Source organism: Orbicella franksi, chromosome 1 (assembly GCF_964199315.1).
Source record: "Orbicella franksi chromosome 1, jaOrbFran1.1, whole genome shotgun sequence".
Classification (NCBI taxonomy): Eukaryota; Metazoa; Cnidaria; class Anthozoa; order Scleractinia; family Merulinidae; genus Orbicella; species Orbicella franksi.
In genome coordinates, this window is record NC_138145.1 from 23,643,639 (window position 1) to 23,668,744 (window position 25,106).

Consider the following 25,106-nt stretch of genomic DNA (forward strand, 5'->3'; position numbering starts at 1 on the left):
TTATTCTTGCGCTTTGGGTTTGAATAGCAATATTGAGGACTATGCAACACTGAAAACACTACAAATAACGTCTTGATCCTCGCTATATTACTCAGTTCATGGCGGATGGTCTAGCTGGTCTGTCGCAAAACCTTGCAGCGTATCTTGTGGCAGTGGAGTAGAAATCCATGCTCGCTCTTGCACAAAACCTGCGCCAAAACATGGCGGAAAACGTTGCCATGGAGACGCACAGAAACAACAGGCGTGTACAGAGAACCCTTGTCCAAGTATGTACAGCTTGTTTAATATTATGTCTTGATTTTTCTGTAAGAACTCACGCAAAACGTTCGTCAAGAAAGAGCTTTAGTTTTATGGCTGTCGGCGTGAGAAGCAGTTACAGAACGTTTTATTGTGGCTTCTCACGAGCCATGCAATATGGGAACACAAGGAAAATTCGTCAGAGCTCAAGGAAAACTGAGGAAGCTAGAATTACACGTATACCTGACTTGTAATGCATAGGTAGTTCTGTCTTGATGTTTAATCTACTGTAGAATTTTCATAAAATTCATAGCAAATGTTAAAACCAAAACAAGCTGGATAAAATGTTGCGTCTACGAAATACTTCTTCGTACACCGCAGCATCCACTTGTCTTGAAGAGGAGTTAAATATACACTGTTTTGTGGCAAGCGCAAAAATAAAAACGCATCTAATTTGAAACGGAGTATGAATACAATAAGCATTGTGATTTTACTTCGTCTTGTTTTACTGCTGTATTTTATAGTCGACGGTGGTTGGTCAAGTTGGAGTGACTGGAAGCCCTGTAGTAAATCCTGTGGAACCGGTATTCAGGAACATTTTAGGAGCTGCAATCGACCTGCGCCCAGTTATGGCGGGAAATCTTGCGATGGAGAAGCGCGGGAAAGCCGTTGGTGTAATACACATTCATGCCCTGGTAAGTATAGAGTAGGCGAGTCGTTGAGGCATTTTTTTTTTTTCAGTCCTAAGAATTAAACTTTTGCCAGGAAGCTCTTCCTCTTCGTTTGTTTGGAGTGCTCAGGATTTCTAACTTCATCATTTCAGTTGAGGTCTGCAAGCTTTGTGCTGTTGCTGTTCTTGCAGAAAAAACTTGCAACCAGCTCAGCTCCCTTCAGTTTGTAGTCAAATAAATAGATTTGTCCCCTTCGGGGGTTCCGTATGTATTACTTTGGGTTCAACAAGTTGTCTCTGGTACAGTGGATGGCGGCTGGAGTGCTTGGAGCTTTTGGTCTCCTTGTGATAAACTCTGTGGTGGTGGCATCAGAGAACGCATTCGTACCTGTACAAACCCACCTCCCTTTAGTGGTGGGAAAGGCTGTGGCTCGCACTACCATGAGTCTAAGGAGTGTGCTGTAAATAAATGCCCAGGTTAGCAGCTGTATTCTGCAGTCCTGTCATCTGTCTGTCCGTCTGTTCGTTCTTTCATCTGTCTGTCTGTCTGTCTGTCGTGTCCGTCAGTCTGTCTGTCTCTGTCTGTTTCACGGTTTGAGTTTTGGTTCATCTCTCTGCACACATCGGTCAGTCCGTCTGTCTGTCAATCTCTGTCATTTAGTCAGCTTCTGTCCGTTTGCCAACTTTTCTGTCTCATTGTCTGTCTCCCAGTCATTATCACGGTCTGTTTTTCGGTTTAGTGTTCTGTCTGTCTGTCTTTTTGTCGGTTATGTCATACTTACCTGGAAATCGCTGATAATTTAAACATCTTTAATTAAATATTGGAAGCCACGCAGTACTGTCTCACTGTGAAGGTTGCAATTCACTATACGCAGGCAGCCGACTTCAACTACTAAGGAAAGCGATCTCTTGTACATATATCAAAATCAAACGAAAATTCTTATTAGCCTATAAAATATCTTCTTCCGGTATTTTTACAGTTGATGGTAGTTGGTCAAGCTGGAGCACATGGACGCCTTGTAATCAATCCTGCGGAAAGAGTTTTCAGGAGCGTTCTCGGAGCTGCACCCAACCGGCTCCCAGACATGGCGGGAAAGAGTGCAACGGGGATCCGCGAGAAAGTCGTGAGTGCAACACGCACTCGTGCCCCGGTAAGAACAACTGCAGGCTAAGTTTTTGCAATTATATAGACTACCATTTTTATCCAGTCTACCAGGTAGCCATAGGAGCTAATGGTTGTTTGCTCTTTTGTTCCATCTTTTAAATGGAGAAGACAAGGATAGGTAGGCAATCAATCGTGTGTCTAGATTTCTCCGGCTTCGAGGATACTGTTTGTTAGGAGATCAGTACTTAAAAGTTAAAATTTTCGTTCGCAGTGGACGGCGGTTGGAGTGTCTGGGGTTCTTGGTCTTCCTGTGGGAAGACTTGTGGTGGTGGCGTGATAGAACGCTTTCGTTCCTGTACAAACCCACCTCCCTTAAATGGTGGGAAAGGCTGTGGCTCAGACTATCATGAGTCAAAGGAGTGTGCTGTAAATAAATGCCCAGGTTAGTACTTTAACATGTCTTGTCCGTCATGTAATTTCTTCTGAAAGGTCTGTTGGTACGCCATTCACTTTAGTAACTTTTGCATCAAATTTAACACATATTTAAGAAAACCGAACTTCTCGCTGACATCAATTTTTTTTTACGTCACGCAGTCAACGGTGGTTGGTCTAAATGGGGCAACTGGACGGAATGCAGCGTGACATGTGGCGCTGGTATAATGTCACGCGAGCGGCACTGCGACAATCCTGCACCGGCCTACGGTGGAAGACCTTGTGGAGGAAGACACAGGGATACAAAGTCGTGCGTCACTGGTGAAGTTTGTATAGGTAGGTGTTAAGTCCTGTCCGTGGTCTTTAAGTAACCTAAGACCATTTCTTTTCACTTTTTTGGAGGGAGGGAGGCATAGGGGTAGAAAGTTGGGACGAAGGGAGGGAGGGAAGAATTAAAAACGTTTGGAAAGTCTTGGTTTTTGTTGTGGGAGGAAAACCAGAGAACTCAGATAAAAACCCTCGCAGCAAGAACGAGAATCAATTCAATAACAAAGAAAGAAAAGGAGGGAGCTTTGTGAACAAAACAGTAGGCTCTGTTGGGATTTCTAACCATGAATTCAAAGTCAGTGATGGTCCTAGGTTAGAATACATGTAACCTTCCTTGAGCAACCAGGCCGTGTTGTTTATTCAGCACTTTACGTGTAATGCAAGTCTATTAAATAATTGTGTGAGGTGGGGTGGCCTCGTGGTTACTGTCCTGGACTCCAGATCCAGTGGTCCAGGTTTGAGCCCTGGCCGAGGACATCGTGTTGTGTTCTTGGGCAAGACACTTTACTCTCACAGTGCATCTCTCCATTCAGGTGTACAAATGGGTACGTCGAATTTAATGCTGAGGGTGACCATGCGATGGACGAGCACCCCATCCAAGGAAGGAATAAAAATACTCATAATCGCTTCATGCTACGCAAACTGGAGATAAGGGGCGGCTCTGATGGGCCACTTGGCTCGTATGCAGACTTAGCCTATCAAGTCGAAGTCACGTTTGTATTTTTTTTTTCTACCTTTCAGCTGGCATAGGCTGCTATGACAACTATCCTTCAGTTCTCCTAGACAGTTATACTGACGAGATCGACTGGTTCGCTCAGTTTGCCTCTCAAATGGAAAAGATTATAAAGAAATGTGCTCAGTTAGCAGCAAAGAAGCGGTACAGATACTTTGCAGTGGAAGGCTATGGAAATTGTTACGGAGCGCAAAATTCACCATCTGGTGGAGGACCGAAGGCGACCCGGTGTAATTTCGGTGTCGGTCTGGACAATTACTACTATGTATATGAGGTTTTTCTGTAAATGTTGGATGACCGAATTGTCAATGGCTTATCAACGAAAAATAGTAAAATAATGTTTTACGAGTTAAAATATTTTAAGTATAATGTATGCAAGTCAATACAGCGGTCCACAAGGAGATCTCAACTAATAGAACTTATTTTCCTTCATCTTTCCTGTCAAAGTTTTTATTTTTGAGTATAGTTTTTGCTTCCTTTTTTTTCAAACCATTTTTTTCTAATTTATTGTAAAAGTAAATAAATATATCGAAGCGCAGATCATGATTGTGTTATGTACTATTTCCGTCTTTTAATGGTTCTGTTTTCCTGATATTCCTTCCTTTAGGGAAAGTGGTAAAAGATCTGGTATAATTTAGGGTTATCCCAAGGATTAAATTTGCCAGTGGTCACCTTAACGCCTAGATAGACTACACAGAGCAGAGAGGCACTGTGAGAGTGAAGTGTCTTTTTCCAGAACACAATGTACTAACCCCAGCCAGGGCTTGCACCAGGACCGCTCGATCTGGAGTGCAGTGTGCTAATTACCAGGTCACGGTTCCTCCCACAATGCAGAGAGAGCGGCATTTTCGCCGAGTTCAAGGGCTATGCAAATCAGAATTTTCGAAGGCTTGATAGTGATAGTTATGCAACCAAAATGACTAGCGAATCGGTCAGCTTTACAAAATGAAACTTCCGCGCGCACCCACGACCATATTTTTCCGGTTCGTGCGCTACTGGCCGGTGCCAAGACTTTCTGCCGTAGGATAAACGTCGGTATCCCGAAGATAGGATAATGTTTTTATAGTTTGTGGCGAAGCAAAAAAGAAACATTTAAATCTCACGTGAACTTTTACGTCTTGTTATTATTGGTTACAGTTTTGAAATTAAGTTTAACTTGTTCAGCATGTATCAGTCAATTCGAACTCCCACACCCCCTTGGCATTAGAGGTCATTAGACATTCTGAATTTTTAGTCGGCCAAATTTCCAGCCCCCCGGGCATTATTGGTGTTCAGGTGCCCCACCTTAGGGTCATACTGCGCGATCAAATGCCCAAACCTGAAAAGGAAAAATGACAAAAATATATTCTTTGAACGACTCCTTATAGCTTCGACTGTGCCAAGAATAATTCTTTTATATATTATTAGTTAAACCATAGAGTAACCAAAATATTGACTTGACTTTTATAAGTGATCCTTTATAACATTAGCTTCAAACACTGTGCAAACCTCAAAAAGGCATACTGTCTGATCCAAAGTATACAGGGAACTTCAAAATAGCGTCAATTTCGCAAAATGTGAATATTCATTCCGTACTGCAGTCCACGTTTTGATCTGATTTACGAGTTTTATAACAAGCAATTCTTGAGATTCTTTAGTTCGAAGGGAGTTATTTCAACCAGGGAGAGCTAATGGTAGCAAAAGCTCAAACATGGTTTCTTCAAAGCTTAAACAACTTCTGAACTTTGCGCGGGTGAAAATAAAGACGATTATTTCAAGCTGTCAGCAGTGGATTTAACTCTTCCTGGAGGTAGGCAAACGCTTCTTATTATGACACTGAGTTATAAAAATATAAGTGAAGTCCACTGAACGATGCTTTTGACGATTCGAATTATAAATTGAATGAGCCGGACAATTTGACCAGATTTCTTTGTAACTCCATATTTAATTACGAATGCAACTTTTAAGTCTCGCTCTGCTAATGATAGCGACAGTACATCTGCGGAAAAATGTAGTTGGAAACATGTGAAAACTGCAACTTAAGATCGTTTTAATAAGTGCCCGCTTTCCATGTTGGGAAATGGGTAGATGTGCTCTCATCTGTAAGATGAAAGGTTTTTGTCAACATTGGCCTGGGATCTCCCGGCACGCCTTGCGAGTCATTCCAACACCGCCCGGGAATGGGGAGGTCTACATCAGATGCGACCAAGACTGTAGCTTTTCGGACGCAGAAAGGATCATCTAAACAATCAGATTATGAGCTCGAGATTTCTATGAGGTGACGAGTTGAGGAGGCCCAAGGCCGAATCAACTATCGCCTCATAGAATTCGAGAGAGAGAAATCAATAAGCTTACATTAGAAAACACAGTAATTATTCCAAGTTGTATATGGTGCCGGTAGTTGTTAACATCTGTTGAGGGGCATTTGTTCGAAATTCTTGTACCAGCTCATTGTCTGGAGTAGTATTGTGAGTAGTGCCAGGTAATGCATATTGAGCAGAACCCTACTCCTCTTACAGCCTCACTTATACTCCCTGGGACGCTTTTCTTCTCTCCCCAAACCACTTCTGAGTTTCAATTCAAGATGGCGCTCGCTTGATCAAACCTCGCTCGCGCGCCAAAATACGCCTTTTGCTGACCAGCCCACATTCCTTCGTGTTGTTGTGAGTAGACTGTGAGCGAAGTTCAAACTAAAGGTGGAGATAGGGAAAGAAGCAGATAAATGTTGTAAAAATATTTAAACACATTTTTCTGCTTCATTCCCTTTGCCCACAATTTGAATTCCTACATTGCATCCATCGCTGCTTTTCGCTTACAGTCAACTCACAACAACAGGAAGGAAAGTGGGCGAGTCAGCAAAAGTAAGTGGCAGTGGTTGCTGTATAAACATTCGAGCCCATTCCACGGTTAATTGTTTATTTTGGAAAAATTGGTACCAATGCCCGCGAGCACTTTTATGTATAAACAGCGAATTTCTTCACAGCTTTATATCCAAAATGCCGGATTGTATGGCGAGCTATGGCGAGCAAAGACAAAATTGAGTTTTTGTATCTTCGAGTTTAAGCTTAATAACGATAAATCAATAATGTAGAGGTTTAGCCAAGACTAAAAGCTAAGCACTTAATTTTTAATACAGTAAGAAAGGAAAAAGAGGGTTTGTTTTTCTTGGATCAGAAACTCAAAATATGATCAACTGTGAACACGTAATATTGTTCAGCGTGTGGTTTAACTGTTTTTTCCAGCTACATTTTGACAAATTATACCCAATAAGCGTAACCAAGATTGTAGAAATTACGTACGCAATATATCAGGGACTTTCCAAGAAACGATTGTGCAAGGAATATGTCGAAAGAAGGGTTAACAACGCGCCAGGGGATAATTTGCGCCGACGTTTTGCTTTTGCACGTACTCCCTCCTTCTCCCCCAAAGTAGTATCTTGACTTGAGCCTGCTATCCAAACGAAAACCAGTACCGGCTCAGCGGTCAACTTAAAAAAATACAAGCAACCACGATAAGCTCTAAAAATGAGCCAGCCATATGGTCACGTGATACTGGTAAGCGGATACCTTGTTTTGACAGCTGTCAATTAACCATAACATGGATCTCCAATATCAAAGATGTACCTATTGTAATAGTACTACTCTCTTATTTTTCAAGGTATTGGGCTTGTCGTACGAACTTACGCCAAGAAGACTTCATGTGACACTCATCTGGGTAGATATGCTGGATCCATTTCAACATCGTCAGGGCAATATATAAAAGATAAGTTTTTAACCAAACAGTATCTGTAGGTCACACAGTTTGCAACTCTTAGTTGTCCTCACCATACCAATCCTTGAATACCTAACTTGGGGAAATTAAAAATGTTCTGTTACTAGAATATTGTAGATTAGGATCGATACCACCAGTTTGCACTGGACCACCATCGACCAAAACAGTAAATTATATTTGCGGCCCGCAGAAAATTTCTTAGAAAATAAAAAAATAGTTGGAAGGTACAGAAAGAAATTTTTTACGACCTTAGACTGTCTGCATGCATGGAAAGGATCTTGAAGTTTATACAAGAGGTGGGTGTAATTACTGACCTACAAAAGAGTTGGTTCCATTCAACAAATTCCTGGCCCTCCCTAAAAAATTGAAGAAGAAAAATTGTTTTGGCCATGGGACTGTCTGCGTCTACTTGGAGTTCATGGAACACATGTAGTAAAAGCTGTGGAACCGGTCAATAAAAACGCAGACGAATCTGTACAAAACCATCGCCTAGCAACAATGGTAGAAATTGTGATGGATCATCCCGAGAATATCGAGCGTGCAACACGCGCAACTGTCCAGGTGATGACCTAAGGAGTCAAACATCTTTCTTTGTTTTGAGAAACAATTTTGTTTGTCTTTTTTTGTTGGTCTCGAGTGCGTAAGTGAATAAAGATGTCTGTGAGCTGGGGCTTTTTAACTTCACTTCGTTGTAATACTTACTACTTAAATCAATAGTATCTGCGGCAACAGATGCTAAATTGACCTCGCTGATTCTTAAAAGCGCGCTTCCAAACGCACAAACTTATTCAGTGAGCATTCAAAAAACCGATGATTTTTTTTTCTGTCTTTTTAAATAGCGCGTGTGATTGTTATTTCGTTCGATCTCGTTTCCTTCTTCTGCATGGGTAAGGTTCCTCCCAGCTGATTTTTTTTTAAATTCCTTCTCCCTTCTTTTCCTTTTTCCTGTACCCACCCCTTGTTGTCTATTTTCTTGCCTTGTATTTAAGTCTACTCTTCACTTTTGCTCGAAGTTGATTAACTTTTTGTTTCGTCGCCACAATACAGTACACGGTGGTTGGTCAAGTTGGAGTGGATGGACTTCATACACTCAGGCCTGTGGAACCGGTTCTCAAGAACGTTCTCGAACCTATACCAGTCCCCCTCCACGTTATGGCGGGAACTTTTGCCTTGGAAACCCGCGGGAAAAACTACTGTGCAACAAGTAGTTGTGCCCTTCCATTATCCCTTGTTTTTTCATTTCATAAGATTTGGTTTCTGCAGGAGCCATAATCGGGGACGGAGACCGTAAGCGCGCACCATTTCAAGTATTGGGGTTGTCCCCATGATATGGGACAATAATTCTATTTTTAGAACAAATTGCGCCATCACCTGCGGCACACGTGCGTACATGTTGCGAGGATTTTTGCGGGTGTCGCGCGGGGGAAATGGCGTCCGAAATTCCCGAAATGTTTCATGTTTTTGCCCCACAACTCAACCCGTTTACGTCTGTTGGAATTTTGCTTAAGTATTTTCGTCGTAAGCTGCTCCAGTTTGAGTGAAGTAAGACAGTGTCGAATTTAGGTATGTTCCGCTGTAAGCTTATATATATCGCTGACCAAGTTGTGTTCCGACTGATGCTCCTTTTACATGAGCTGTACATTACTCCACTTTAAATTTCACATATGTTGATGATTAACAGCTTTTCCATTATACAGCTAAAAACTAGCTGGATATATTTAGGTATAGCAGAGCTTCTGGACTTCATAGTTTCATAGCTCCTCTTGCCACACGCTTGCGAGGAATTTGTCAGTCTATCGCGACCGAAAAGTAAAACACAATAATTGCTAGTTTGATTTTCGCTTGAATTGTAAGCAACGCTTGATGTTTCATCGAGGCTTAATAACTTTACGTTCGTAGATACTGCTCAGTTTTATTCGTGTAAAAATCCAGTAAATTCTCTGTTGTCGATGAATGAGAGCGCCCGCTGATGCGTGTTTTGTACAGTCAGTAAACATGACAAATTGTACTTCCGCCGCACTTTCGTGTGAAAGCGTACATCGAACTCAAACAAAACCTCCGTAGTTTTTAAATATGTTTAAGATTGATAAATGTTTGAGAACATATTAAAAGCTAAGCTGAAAATATGTGAATAAAGCAGAAACAATCAGCAAAGTTACGATGACGCTTTCTTTAATCAACTTGGAATAACGATTTCGATTTTGTTGATCGAGTTATCAAAACTCCTTGTCTATTTTCATTTTCGCAGTGTAAAACTTCACTATGCTTATGTTGAAGAAACACACATGATGTTCGTAGCCTTTTTTGCATTCGTGAAATTTGTTGCAGCATCTCAGCACAAAAGATAACGTCAAGATTTGTTGACAATTGAAAACACCGACTCGGACTTCAAAGTGCACGAGCTGCAGTATGCAAATGAGCTAATTGTACGCGTCAGACTTTCCTTTCAAAAACCTTTGCAAACTCACCAAACAAGCAGAGACAATAAGAAACCATCAAAACAGGTTTTGGTTATGATTAAACAGTGTCTGAGAAACTCACAATTTAACTCGATACCAGAGTAGAGAGTTTTCTTGCTATATTCTTAAGCATGCGTGTAAGCTTACAACTAGTGTGAGCAGATCTTAGTATTCATTCCCAGCGCGAGATTGAAGTCTTGTTTTCGACCCTGAAAAACCCAAATTTTCCGTTAGCTCAGAGCATAAAACTACATATAAGCGCCCTGGTTCGTATTCCCTGCCTTATTCCCTGCCATCGCTGTGAAAAATACGCAAGAGAATCTCTCAACTCTCACCATTTGATCACGCAACGTGACAACATCCACGCGAGAGCCCCTGACATGTGCGTGAATCCGCGCGGATATATGACGTCAGGATGGCGCAATTTGTTCTAAAAATAGAAAAATTGTCCCATATCATAGGTGCGCGCGAATCCCGAGACTTACGGTCTCCGTCCCCGATTATGACTCCTGGTTTCTGTTAATATCCCACGGAAAACTTTGTATTACTAGGTCCGGCTTAGTTTATCGCAAAATTAGAGGAATGTCTCTTTAAAGTTCTATTTTTAGCGATTCCCTTGAAATTCTCAACATGTCTTAACATTTTTGAAAGCAGGAGGGCAGGAAGATATGTTGTTTTCGGAGTTGGCTATAGTGTTTGGTTTCCGCTATTTGTATTATTTCGCTCTGGAAATTGCATGTTGTAGTTCCTGTCCAAGTCTCACTCATGTCTCTCGTTGGGTCTGTGGTTTTTGTGCTTCTACGATTTCACAGGGTCAACTTTAATCCACACCAAAAATGTTTCTTTAGACGTTTCTGGCTTAGCAAACCTTTGCAGGTTGACCTTAGTGAATTCTGAAATATAACGCAGCATTATACCGCCACACTACCGCAAATTATAAAAAAGGAAAGACGTGTAACGACGAGTAAAGGCATGGAAACGGTCTTAAAATCCGCCGTATTCTTCGTGTTGTTTTTCACGGAGACGATTGCTCCTATATGTGACCTCGACTCTCAAATAGCAGCTGGAAACGATCCCGATCCATGGGATGAAGATCCGCACTGGGACACTCATCAAAACATGGCTTACTACTGTGTTTGGAAAAGTTGGGGCAGTTGGAGCGGTTGTTTTTTTGGAAAAAAGACACGTTATCGCGTAGAGGAGGATGACGTGCACAACTGTCGATGTGACATAGAATTTCAAACGCAGTCTTGTGACATTGTTGGTAAGTCCCCTAAAATATGTGTTTTCATTCCGGTCGGCCAGCCTCGTACTCACTGAGTAAACAATCAGTCAAACGCAATCTTGTGGGATTTTTGGTAAGTCTCCGTAATCTGGTATTCTCCTTTCAGCTGTCCCTCAACGGGCCCGTGTCTACTAAGTAAACAGTTAATCATGCCTGGAAAAATTGCTCACGAAATGCGAGTGTTCGGCAGCTCACAGTTGTGCTAACTTGAGTTGTTCATGTTCACTGAGCAGCTTGGTGGTCCTGTGTTCGGAGAGGGTGTTGTTTATTATTGTTTGATAAGTAATCATATGGCAGGCACAATGCAACAGCAAAGTGTGGTCTTTAATCTTTAATTGATATACTTCTAAAACAGTTCACTAAAACAGTCCGCAGGCGTAGGTCGTATACGTCGAGTATTGAAAACATATTCGCGATCGCTTTAATTTGCTTCAAAAGTATGGTGAATACGTACCCTCGAGAACATTTATGTCAAATTATTATCACTCATGCAGCTCTCGCTTAGTAGAGTATAATATAACTCCCAAAAGAGTTGCACTGCCTTTGCCAAGCTCAGTGTGTTACTGACGGCACAGGGGTTCTGCTTAGGTCCGATTCCATCAGACCATTTAACAAAGGAAGTACGTAAGGATTCACAAATCTGTGTCATATTGAGCACATCGACGTCGTTAGGGAGTGTCCGAAGAATTTCCTTTTTGTGCTATAAAGCATAACAGTGTTGATCTACAAATCGTTGTGTGACTTTGTTTGCTTTTCGGCTTCCGCAATGTCACTGGGTCAACTTTAATCTACACATAGAGGTGTCTTGTTTTGTAAATCTCGCCCTTTTTGACACAGTAGTATCCAGTTTCACTCTGACCTCGGTGTAATTTTCTTCGTAACAGTTGTCCCGCTTTGTCGCAAGAATGTCTACGTGGACATTGTGAAGTAATTGTAAAGTTTCTCAGCTTTTCTTTGCTCTTCCCTTCTGACAACCTGCTCTACTCTGTTTGCAACACATTGAGCGCTCGTCTTATTTTGTACATGTAGATGATTATTCAGTTTTCCGTGCTATTAATTTCCTTCCGTCATCTTTCCAACAAACTAGCTTCTTCCAGAACCTGCCTTACATGTACTTTCAGCTAATTTCTGTTTACTTTTGTTACAATGCAGTACACGGCGGTTGGTCAAGTTGAAGTGGATGGACCTCATGCAGTCAGTCCTGTGGAACCGGTTCTCAAGAACGTTCTCGCACCTGTACCAGTCCCCCTCCACGTTATGGCGGGAGATCATGCACAGGAGTAGCGCGCCAAACACAAACGTGCAACAAGCAGGCGTGCCCTGGTAAGAAGTGAAAATGTAGTGTAATACCTTCTAACGTCTCCACAGCCCTGGGTCCTTTCCTACTTTCCATACGCAGGTTTTTGTTTTTTATTCCACCCCGACCGGAAAAGCTGTGAGCGGCTGTTGAGTGTTTTCTCTCGTTTGGCGCTCGCCCGCTAATAATTGAACAAATCTCCCTTGCAAGTTTTGTCATTCAACTACATGTGTCGGCGACTCTCGTTCTTGGTTTTCCTATAGATTAAACATAATGAATGGGGTGGCAACTTTACCGTGAAACGTAACAGATAGACAGACAGACAGACAGACAGACAGACAGACAGACAGACAGACAGATAAGTGCCTCCACTTGTTTGTCATAATTAATTATTGCTCTTTCATTCTGTAGTTCATGGCGGCTGGTCAGGTTGGGGTGTTTGGTCAAGCTGCAGCAAGCCGTGCGATGTTGGGACACAAGGAAGATCACGGAGCTGCACCAATCCACGACCTCGAAATGGCGGGAAATCTTGTCCAGGAGCGGCCAATGAACAACGCGTGTGTAACACGCACTCGTGTCCGGGTAAGGGAAAAAAAGATAACTTTCCTGCTACGTGAAAAGAGCTTAATATGGTTAAAAACCTAACCTATGTTTTGGTTTTGTGCTTTCGGAAAATGCGATTGTAAATCTTATGTAACAGGGAGTTAAGAAAGTTTAAAGTGAGAGTCGATTATCGTGTACTTTCGTTTACTCCCCGCTAGACAGTCGAGCTGATCTGTGGCAAAATCATGTACCGTTTCTCGTACTTGCGCAAGTCCTACTCCTAAACATGGCGGAAGATCTTACCCAGGAACTAGTTATTCAGTTTCCTCTTCGCCGAAAACTAATTTTCATCTGATCTGGTATTTTAATTTACAGTTGACGGTGGTTGGTCAAGTTGGAGTAGATGGACTTCATGCACGAAAACTTGTGGAGCTGGTTCACGACAACGTTCTCGAAGCTGCACGCGACCGCCTCCTCTTCATGGTGGGAAATCTTGCCCTGGAAGTGGGTTGGAAAGACAAGTGTGCAAGAAACAACCTTGCCCGGGTAAGAAATGAAACGTTTCGTGGAATTACAGTTTAGTGTGTCAACTATTCCTGCCTTTAAGAATGAATTTTCCATACAATACATCAGCAAAATACCGATTTTTGTTATGGAATATATAGTGGATAATGGACTACTCTTCCCTTGTAAGAAGACGGGAAAACTTAATTCATTGACGTTTTCGTAACGGAACGCTTTGAAATTACAAAGCTGATAACCGACTATAGCTGCTTAGAGTGTTACAAGCTCATAGAATATATAGAGATGAGAGCGCTGACAAAATTTTTGAGAAAAGCATTTGTTAATTTCCTTTCCCGTTGAACAGTTCACGGTGGTTGGTCAAGTTGGAGCGCATGGAATTCCCGCAATAAACCCTGTGGAACCGGCTTTCAAGAGCGTTCTCGGAGCTGCACGAGTCCAGCGCCTAGTTTTGGCGGGAAACTTTGCGAAGGAGCAGCGCGGGAAAACAACGAGTGTAATACAACTCTCAAACAATCTCCGCTGAGCATGCTACAAAATAACACCTCTTTTGACCATTTTTTATCCTTTCTTCATTACTTAGTTGATGGCAGTTGGTCAAGCTGGTCTGTGTCGACACCCTGCAGTGTAACTTGCGGGAGTGGGGTAGAAATTTTTTCTCGTACCTGCACAAATCCGGCACCTAAACATGGTGGAAGATCTTGCTCTGGGGCGGGGCGAAAGGAACAGGCATGTAGCAGGAACCCTTGCCCAAGTAAGTACTTTTGGACTGCCCCTTAAAATTTGAAAAAATTGCAATTCGACTTTGCCTCCCCCTCCCCACGCCCCTCCTTTTTGTGTTGTGTTTATATGTGTGGCTTACAATGGCTAGGGTCATTTCGAATCAGTCTTTTTCACTAAAGATCATGTCAGTTGAATGTCAATTGACATCGGTCTTTCTGTATTACATAGTTCATGGCGGATGGTCAAGCTGGTCTGTGTCGACATCATGTAGCGTTACTTGTGGTAGTGGAGTGGAAATTCTTTCTCGTAGTTGCACGAATCCCGCGCCTAAATATGGCGGACGATCTTGCCAAGGAGATGACCAGAAACAACAAGCGTGCACAAAGAAACCCTGTCCAAATAAGTACTTTGTATTCACTCTGCTACGTGTATGTATATCTTTATTGGGCTTTGGGTTTGAAAAGCAATGTTGAGGACTATGCAACACTGATATCATACACTATAAATTATGTCTTTATTCTTTCTATATTACTCAGTTCCTGGTGGATGGTCAAGCTGGTCTGTGGCAAAACCTTGCAGTGTATCTTGTGGCAGTGGAGTAGAGATCCTTTCTCGCTCTTGCACAAATCCCTCGCCTAAACATGGCGGAATGTCTTGCCATGGAGACGCACAGAAACAACAGGCGTGTACAGAGGACCCTTGTCCAAGTATATACAACCTGTTTCATTTTATGCCTTGTTTTTTCTGTGAGAAGTTATGCAAATTGTTCGTTAAGAAAGAGCTTTAGTCTTATGGCTGTGGACATAGGTTGATATTACAGAACTTTTTATTGTGGCTTCTTCCGAGCCAGGCAATAACGGAGCGCAAGGAAAATTCGTCAGAGCTCAAGGAAAACTGAGGAAGCTAGAATTACACGTATACCTGACTTGTAATGCATAGGTAGTTCTGCCTTGATGTTTAATCTACTGTAGAATTTTCATAAAAATCATAGCAAATGTTAAAATCAAAACAAGCTGGATAAAGTGTTGCGTCTACGAAATACTTCTTCGTACACCGCAGCATTCGCTTTGTCTTGAAGATGAGTTAAATATACATTGTTTTGTGGCAAGCGCAAAAATGAAAACGCATCTAACTCAGTTGAAACGGAGTATGAATACATTAAGCATTGCGATCTTACTTCGTCTTGTTTTACTGCTGTATTTTATAGTCGACGGTGGTTGGTCAAGTTGGAGTGACTGGAAGCCCTGTAGTAAATCCTGTGGAACCGGTATTCAGGCACACTCAAGGAGCTGCACGCGACCTACGCCCAGTTATGGCGGGAAATCTTGCGATGGAGAAGCGCGGGAAAGCCGTTGGTGCAATACACATTCATGCCCTGGTAAGTATAGAGTAGGCGAGTAATTGAGGTATTTTTTTTTGTCAGTCTTAAGAATTAAACTTTTGCCAGGAAGCTGTTCCTCTTCGTTTCTTTGGAGTGCTCAGGATTTCTAACTTCATAATTTCAGTTGAGTTCTGCAATCTGCTGTTGCTGTTCTTGTGGAAAAAACTTGCAACCAGCTCAGCTCCTTTCAGTTTGTAGTCAAATAAATAGATTTGTCCCCTTCAGATGTATTACTTGGGGTTAAGCAAGTTATCTCTGTTACAGTGGATGGCGGCTGGAGTGCTTGGAGCTTTTGGTCTCCCTGTGATAAACTCTGTGGTAGTGGCGTCAGAGAACGCATTCGTTCCTATACAAATCCACCTCCCTTTAGTGGTGGGAAAGGCTGTGGCTCGCACTATCATGAGTCTAAGGAGTGTGCTGTAAATAAATGCCCAGGTTAGCAAGTGTATTCTGCAGTCCTGTCATCTGTCTGTCCGTCTGTCCGTTCGTTCATCTGTCTGTCTGTCTGTCTGTCTGTCTGTTGTGTCCGTCAGTCTGTCTGTCTCTGTCTGTTTCACGGTTTGAGTTTTGGTTCATCTCTCTGCACACATCGGTCAGTCCGTCTGTCTGTTTGTCTGTCTGCCAATCTCTGTCATGTAGTCAGTTTCTGTCCGTTTGCCAGCTTTTCTGTCTCATTGTCTGTCTCTCAGTCATTATCACGGTCTGTTTTTTTGGTTTAGTGTTCTGTCTGTCTGTCTTTTTGTCGGTTATGTTATACTTACACTGAAAATCGCTGTAAATTGAAACGTCTTTAATTATATATTGGTAGCCACGCAGTACTGTCTCACTGTGAAGGTTGCAATTCACAATATGCAGGCAGCCGACTTCAACTACTAAGGAAGGTGATCTCTTGTACATATATCAAAAGTAAACGAAAATTCTTATCAACCTATAAAATATCTTCTTCCGGTATTTTTACAGTTGATGGTGGTTGGTCAAGCTGGAGCACATGGACGCCTTGTAATCGATCCTGCGGAACAGGTTTTCAGGAGCGCTCTCGGAGCTGCACCGAACCGGCGCCCAGACATGGCGGGAAAGAGTGCCACGGGGATCCGCAGGAAAGTCGTGAGTGCAACACGCACTCGTGCCCCGGTAAGAACAACTGCTGGCCAAGTTTTTGCAATTATATAGACTACCATTTTTATCCAGGCTACCACGTAGCCATAGGAGCTAATGGCTGATTGTTTGCTCTGTTGTCTCATCTTTTAAATGGAGAAGACGAGGATAGGTAGGCAATCATTCGTGCGTCTAGATTTCTCCGGCTTCGAGGATACTGTTTGTCAGAGCATCATACTAAAAAGTTAAAAATTTTCGTTCGCAGTGGACGGCGGTTGGAGTGTCTGGGGTTCTTGGTCTTCCTGTGGGAAAACTTGTGGTGGTGGCGTGATAGAACGCTTTCGTTCCTGTACAAACCCACCTCCCTTTAATGGTGGGAAAGGCTGTGGCTCAGACTATCATGAGTCAAAGGAGTGTGCTGTAAATAAATGCCCAGGTTAGTACTTTAACATGTCTTGTCCGTCATGTAATTTCTTCTGAAAGGTCGATTGGTACGCCATTCACTTTGGTAGCTTTTGTATCAAATTTAAAACGTATTTAAGAAAACCGAACTTCTCGCTGACATCAAGTTTTTTTTTTTTTTTACGTCACGCAGTCAATGGTGGTTGGTCTAAATGGAGCAACTGGACGGAATGCAGCGTGACATGTGGCGCTGGTATAATGTCACGCGAGCGGCACTGCGACAATCCTGCACCGGCCAACGGTGGAAGTCCTTGTGAAGGAAGACACAGGGAAAGAAAGTCGTGCGTCACTGGTGAAGTTTGTATAGGTAGGTGTTAAGTCCTGTCCGTGGTCTTTCAGTAAACTAAGACCATTTCTTTTTACTTTTTTTGGAGGGAGGGAGGCATAGGGGTAGAAAGTTGGGACGAAGGGAGGGTTGGGAAGAATAAAAACGTTTGGAAAGTCTTGGTTTTTGTTGTGGGAGGAAAACCAGAGAACTCAGATAAAAACCCTCGCAGCAAGGGCGAGAACCAATTCAATAAAAAAAACAAAGAAAGGGAGGGAGCTGTGTGAACAAAACAATAGGCTCTGTTGGGATTTGTAACCATGAATTCAAAGTCAGTGATGGTCCTAGGTTAGAATACATGTAACCTTCCTTGAGCAACCAGGCCATGTTGTTTATTTAGCGCTTTACGTGTAATGCAAGTCTATTAAATAATTGTGTGAGGCGCGGTGGCGTCATGGTTAGTGCCCTGGACTCCAGATCCAGTGGTCCAGGTTTGAACCCTGGCCGAAGACACTGTGTTGTGTTCTTGGCCAAGACACTGTACTCTTACAGTGCCTCTCTCCATTCAGGTGTACAAATGGGTACGTCGAATTTAATGCTGAGGGGGACCATGCGATGGACGAGCACCCCATCCAAGGAAGGAATAAATATACTCATAATCGCTTCATGCTACGCAAACCGGAGATAAGGGGCGGCTCTGATGGGCCACTTGGCTCGTATGCAAACTTAGCCTATCAAGTCGAAGTCACGTTTGTATTTTTTTTTTCTCTCTTCCAGCTGGAATAGGCTGCTATGAGAGCTATCCTTCAGTTTTCCTAAGCAGTTATACTGACGAGATCGACTGGTTTGCTCACTTTGCCCCTCAAATGGAAAAGATTATAAAGAAATGTGCTCTTTTAGCAGTAAAGAAGCGGTACAGATACTTTGGAGTGGAAGGCTATAGAAATTGTTACGGAGCGCAAAATTCTCCTTCTAACGGAGGACCGAGGGCGACCCAGTGTAATTTCGGTGTCGGTCTGGACAATTACTACTATGTATATGAGGTTTCTTTGTAAATGTTGGATGACCGAATTGTCAATGGCTTATCAACGAAAAATAGTAAAATAATGTTTTACGAGTAAAAATATTTTAAGTATAATATATGCAAGGCAACACAGCGGTCCACAAGGAGATCTCAACTAATAGGACTTATTTTCCTTCATCTTTCCTGTCAAAGTTCTTATTTCTGAGTTTAGCTTTTGCTTCATTTTCTTTTCCAAACCATTTTTTTCTAATTTATTGTAAAAGTAAATAAATATATCAAAGCGCAGATCATGATGTGTGTTATGTACTATTTTCGTCTTTTAATGCGGGTTCTGTTTTCCTGATATTCCTTCCTTTAGGGAAAGTGGTAAAAGATCTGGTATGATTTCATAGCACGTTTCCCAATGCAAGATTAACCTGTCAATAAAAACTGCATTTCATGTGTATATAGGTAGCATTAAATTTGCTACCCAATTCAAGGATTCCCCCTGTAGCCCAGTGGTTACATTTCCGAGCTTCGGTTCGGAAGGGTATGGCGTTCAGCGCCCCCGCAGAGGGACTCCAATTTTTTTTTCTGTTTTTTTTTTTTTTTTTTTTCCTCTTGAACGCTATTTTTGTTTTGTTTTGAAAAGATTAAGTAATGGACGTAAAAAAACTCTATAACTGATGCAAGGTCTGTCATTTTTCCATAGCACATTTCCCAATGCAAGATTAGCCTGTCGATAAAACTACATGTGTCTCTAATTTGAACCTAGGCACTTGACTGAATAATTATAGTGTATATCGATTTACATGCAAGGAGCAGGTTTGAAAAAGAGTAGGGAAAATAGCGTTTTTTGATTTAAAGCGTCGACTGGCCGCACACCCCCATCCAAATGTTTGTGGAACACCCCCTTCCGGAAGATAGCCGATTTTGTTAGCGCGAGATGACAAAACGCCATTACAACCAGGTTTGAGAGTTTTAGCAGTGTGATAGAATTCTTCGGTCTTGTAGTTTTCTTCATTTCAGGGTTAGCCATGAGAGGAATTCTCGTGCGTCTTGCCCTTGCTTGGTAACAAACTCAAGTTATTATTATTTGTAAAAATGCTTAATATAATGGCTGACTATCTAACTACCTATAAATTTCCTGCCAGGAGGTACGTAGAGGGAGGTTTGGTCCGGTCACAACAGACTTCAACTAAAGTATCAATCTGTGCAGGTATGAATGAGAGTCAATCAAAATATCCCGGGGGAGAGGTTCTCCCTGAAACCTACCTGGGACATCGTTACGGCACATGTGAACATTTATCGTCGAATCATAATCTGTCCCAGGCAGTAACCGCCAGTTTGCCTGCGAAGTTGAGCTGAGTTCAACTTCGCAGGCAAGCCGGCGGTTGTCGACGATTGTCAGCGATGAAAATATTACATGTGAACATCACCTACGGCGCAACGACGATTCCATCCATATTTACAGGTGGAATGGTCGAAAATTGCGCCCATTCGATCTGCATTACGCGCAAATTTGAGTGCGTCGGCGATCCATCGCGGATGCGCCGGGACCCACTGGAACAGATCGCCGAACATTTTCAGTTGCGACCGACGACTACGTCGCAGGTAGGTCGGCGGGATATGAGAACCAGGCTTTATATGGGTTATATAGGTATATGTTGCCCCAAAAGGTATATCACGACAACAACTCGCGCGGGTAACGCGCGAGATGAGCGAACGCTCCCAGCATTCTTTGCAACAATAGTTCGGCCATGTTGTTGAACCGCGAAAGTTGAACGAGACCGAAAAAAGGCAGACTAACAGGTTTGTTCTTATTCACTGTGTATTTAGTACCTTTCCTTGTGGTGCGTTCATGTTTTGTTCGTATTGAGGACTTTCTCCTTATCAGTGAACCTGTTGTATATTCAGGGAGAACTTTGCTTGGAGCAGGAGAGCTTTGTTGGCGAGCGATTGAACTCGGATTGCAGGTACACAGTAAGCTAATTGGACAAACAAAATATATTTGATTTATTTCCATTGTTAACTGTAGTAATATGTATTTCTTCCCCTTTTGATCGGGTTCCCGCTTGCTTCTAAGATAGCTTCGTTCTGTGTGAAACATCACCATGTATGTCCCCCCCCCCCCCCCCCACACCATATGTGTATTTTCGTGAGTGTTGCCCACCCCCCACCGGCGGTATCTTCAGTGGTTTGCGAGTGTTGCCCCCCGCTCCCCCTTCTCCCACGGATAATAAAATATAATGTCTATATCTGCCTTAGAAGGTGAATAATTTTATCTCAGATGGATTATTTGACTGTCTTTGTTTAATCATAACGAGATATTTTAGAGTAATTTATCTGGAATGAGACAGAACATGGCAATTAAGCTTATGTGTAAACTGCTATATGTTTTGAAATTAATTTGTTTGAAATGGTTTTACTTGTAATGTACATATTTGTATGAGTCAATTTGAAACCACCACATCCCCTCCCTATGCCCACAGGGGAGGGGGTACTCCCAGAAAAATTGAGTAGGGGCACTTCCAAAAACCCTTACCCTATTTAAGAGCAAAATTGATTTTTTTTGGCTACGATTTTTCCTACCTTGTTAATGTACTGACCCTTAAGGTGGCTCCCTATAGTTTTACAATTGCATGCATGCATAGGACGAAAGCTCAATTAATCTGAGCACGCTCAAAGCAAAACGTAAGTGTTTTTGGATTGTTATGACATCATTATGAGGACAAAACGCAAAGCTGACAGTGAATTTTTGTGTGTTTCCTTTGGTGAATTTTTTTTTTAAATCTGGCTCAGTTGTAATCACATACAATTCCTATAAAATACCCTATTTTAAAAATGTTAAAATCTGTCTCAGCTAATGTGATATATTTTGAAGAATGACAAATTACAGAAGATTGGAAAAACGGTCGAACAACCTTGACTTTTTACCAATTCAAAATGTCAGGCAATATCATTTCCATGATGTGGCAAAGTATGAAAAATTTCACCGAAGGAAAGTATAAATATTAAGGAGTTTAGGCCAAAATGAGAAATACATCTGCCTGTTTTTAGATGAGATGGTGCCATGCTAAAGGCCTTAATCCAAAAATTTACAACCAAAAAATAAGCCTTATTGTAACAGTGCCCATACTGGTAAATCTCTACAGGGAAAACTTTAAGAGAAATTAACTAAGTTTCCTTTTCTAACTCGTGCTCTTTAGGGAGGGTGTTCGTTAATACTCTAGGGAGCCACCTTAAATCAATACCCTAGCTGTTTCAGACCTGGTAGCATTTAAGAATGTTTTGTATTTTCAATTACAGTAACTGATCTTAAAGACCTAGAGACAATTTTACTAGAATTAGAGATACAGGCAAACATTTCTGGATCAATGTTGGAGATAATGATCATGGTGTGAAAGGTCAAAATGTCAGGCAATTATCTTAAGTGCCTAGTCTTCAAGATGCTCTCAATTTTTGTGTGTGTTTTATAATTTCATTTTTTGTTTTGCCCAAGCTAGTTTTGCAATAAAAATTTAGATTAAGGGATACTTTTAACCAGGAAAATTGTTTTGACAGGTACATGCAAACCATGTACCATGAAATTGGTCCACCAACTTGAACTAAATTTTCATACGACACAACACTATCAAAGCATATAATTTTGAAAATTTGATGAAAATTCAGGTTTCAATTACATACAAATCTGACAGTGCTCAATAACTGCTAAAAGATGATATTTTAGTATTATGGGTTAGCTTTTCCAGCCACACTTGTTATTTTGGCTATCTAGCATTTGTAAAAAGTGTAATTTTAGGGTTGCATTTTGCTTTTTGCAGGGCAAAATATGTACATGTAAGGCTATCTCAAAAAGAAAATAATATCCAAACAACCTCAAAGTCACAGTTTTGAAACAAGTTACTGAAAATCTTCTTCCTGACAAAGTTTGAGAAAATCATTTTTTTTCTATCCTACATAGGTATAGGTGATTGTTACAGCAAGCTGCTCTTAATTTCTGGTCGCAAACACTCGATTTTGGATCTCATTGGTGACCAGAGAATCTCTATTTTTGAGCCCTGAAATCATTAAAATAAGCAGATATTTAGTAATTAGTACAGTGAAACAAGGATACATGTAATTTAAAATCACAACAAGTCAAAACTATTTGACTTTTTTCTAAGTAAATTCCTCCTCTTTGAACAATGTTAAAGGATATGTAGATTTGAAAGATTTCTATGAAACTTAAGGGGACAGTGTAGTGAATTGTACATGTGGTAAGTTTGGTTTACTACTGAAAAAGTTTAGGCTGAATTTTTCAACTTTGTTTGACAAATTCGAAATGGGGACGAGTAGCAGAACAAGTGGAAACAAGCCGCAGTGTGTGAACAAGAGGCATCTGCAATCAGGAAAAGGGGTTTGATGAATATGTGAAAGAAGAATAAGCCTTCATAAGCTTTGTGTCCAGCTGTCAGTCTTGAAAGCATTGTGAGTGAAAACTTTCTTCATATCGGCAGTCTTTCACTGCCGATATGTAACCCCTGTCAGAATTGGTAAATAAGTTTGGAGTGGGTTTGTTGGGCTTGCTTTTTAGTGTTTCTCAGGAATTGCCCTTTTGCAAAAATATTTGACAAAGTACATGTACTTTCACGGGTCATGTAGCCTGCAGAACAGGCGGATTAGCGGGACAGAGAGTGAAACCTGCCCACAAGCATGGAGACAAAAAAAATCCCACTGTAGTCACACCACTGTTTATGCTCTTCCAGCTGTTCGCCTGGCGAACGGTTTTGCTGATTGGTTGCTTTAAGCCAAGTGAAGTCGACACGAGAAAAAAACAAAATGTGTTAAATTGGGTGACAGGCCTACACGGACTCCTATGGCTCGTGACATTCTACATTTCCATTCTCTTATAAATTCCAACCTCTTGACCTTTTATTTTGCTCCTCATTTGTTTTGAAGGGTACTTTTTTATCAGGAGGACTTCTTTAAGAGTTGAGTAGAGCCGTTGGACTGTTAGAGGTCAAAGTTCTTCACCATAAACATTTGTACAGTAGCCGAAGACAGTAGCTGAAGACAAAATACCTGAGGACAAGACAGGAGGAGGATATCATCGACAAGTTTATTCTAGAATGATGACTCTTTTTGCAATCCAGGACCAGGTAAACATTTGTGTTCTTATGCAATGATCAAATCAAAACTTAACCTGGTTCCTTCAGGGGAATCCCCCAAGGGCATCCCTACAGGGTACTCGAGTCATCAAATTCTACAGCAGAAAAAGAATTAAAATGCACCACTTTTTTTTCCTTCTTAATTAATGCACTATTATTATAGGATCCAAAAAAAGTCAGGGAAATTTTCGTCTTTCAAAATCAGGGAAAGTTCATGGAATAAATAGAGAAAATGGGAAGGTTCCCTTTTGTACTGTACCTTTGGAAAAAAAAATAACTAGACCAAAGTACTGATTTAATTCCATTCAAATTAAAACCTACAGCTGTATAGTACAACACACTTTCAATAAGTGACCACCAAACTAACTAAGAACAGACTCTACTCAACTTGCACCAACAACTACAGTACTCGCCCCTACAGTAGTCACTATGGTATTTCTTGACCTCAACAGAACTCACATGATGTTCTTCAACCAGCCTCAACACAGACTTCACCAAAAGTAAACCAGTTGAAGCAGACCATAACTGATCCGTCACTGATTACTACCTTTTCACAATGGCTTGACAGGTTCTCAAAGCATCAGTGCTTTTACACTAGGCAAACTACATAATGATACTTGTCCACTTTTTTTCTTTGTGGTTGGTAGCTTGACAGTTGTTCCTTTGGGCACCAGAGTGGAACATACTGTAATGACTTTCTCAATCCCTCCCTCCCTCCCCCACCCCCACACTCTCCACCCTCTTCATGATTCACTATTATTTCCCAGGGTTCCCCAGGTTAAGAATTAGTTTTGAGTTGATCATTGCATTCCATGATGTAAACCAAGTTCTGCTTTTTATTTTGAAATACCACAGACATAAAAATAATTTAAAATGCTTTCATTGGCCCAGTAACTAAATTAGTTTTAAAGTAGATAACATTTCATTTGGTTATATTTTATGTTTTTACTGTATTTCCTCTTTGAAACCCCAGCTGGACTTCCTGATTTTTGCCCTTACATATATGTAAGAAGGTGAAGCTCTTTGGAAGAAGGACTTTATAGTAATATCAAATATCAAAACTGCAATTTGTAGGTTGAAAAGGAAATTCGAAAGACTTCCTTATTAGAATGGAGACTCGATATTATCAATACTTCCAATTCAAAGTTCTGGGATTGTACAAAACAATCAGATGATCTGTATAAATTTGTCGTGGACACCACCAGGAAATTCTGTCCTTTTTGACCTCAACTGGAAGAGCTTAGAAATTTAGGCTGAAAGAGTGTTGAGCTGCTGTTTCACTGCTACACTGTAATATGATAACCCATCATATGGATCTAAACAGAAAAAAGAAAGAGATTGGGGCTAATTATAAATGATACTGGATAGAAAGAGTTGAAAGGAAATTCGGACTAAAATTCATCATTTAACACTCCCCTCCCCCTTCCTTCTCCCCTTTCAAAAAATTCAAGCAAACTGCAATTTTCATCGTTATTGAAAATTTGTAAGGAAAATTGTACTAGGGCAGGGGTTGGGTTGGTGTCCTTATACAGATGGGCATGAGGATCAGTGGAAGAGATTGTTCTGTGATAATGTGAGAATGGTGTCACATTCTAGACAACACCCTGCCATTTAGATCATTAGGATCAAAAAAAGATTGGCATAGGTTTAATAAGGGGGTAGGGAGA

The 25,106-nt window shown here is 41.4% G+C and overlaps 1 pseudogene across 1 annotated transcript in view; it reads left to right on the forward strand.

Moving 5' to 3' along the window:
• LOC145489007 (SCO-spondin-like) overlaps nucleotides 1-25,106 on the forward strand; it is a 37,241-nt pseudogene that overhangs the window by 9,398 nt on the left and 2,737 nt on the right. Inside the window, exons 11-30 of the transcript XR_014049554.1 lie at nucleotides 96-266; nucleotides 762-932; nucleotides 1,214-1,384; nucleotides 1,888-2,058; nucleotides 2,284-2,454; nucleotides 2,607-2,780; nucleotides 3,513-3,778; nucleotides 10,623-10,977; nucleotides 12,151-12,321; nucleotides 12,707-12,877; nucleotides 13,214-13,384; nucleotides 13,707-13,856; nucleotides 14,312-14,511; nucleotides 14,620-14,681; nucleotides 15,055-15,461; nucleotides 15,729-15,899; nucleotides 16,425-16,595; nucleotides 16,825-16,995; nucleotides 17,155-17,328; nucleotides 18,064-24,037. The product of XR_014049554.1 is annotated as an SCO-spondin-like (transcript). The remainder of the gene's footprint in view (nucleotides 1-95; nucleotides 267-761; nucleotides 933-1,213; nucleotides 1,385-1,887; nucleotides 2,059-2,283; nucleotides 2,455-2,606; nucleotides 2,781-3,512; nucleotides 3,779-10,622; nucleotides 10,978-12,150; nucleotides 12,322-12,706; nucleotides 12,878-13,213; nucleotides 13,385-13,706; nucleotides 13,857-14,311; nucleotides 14,512-14,619; nucleotides 14,682-15,054; nucleotides 15,462-15,728; nucleotides 15,900-16,424; nucleotides 16,596-16,824; nucleotides 16,996-17,154; nucleotides 17,329-18,063; nucleotides 24,038-25,106) is intronic.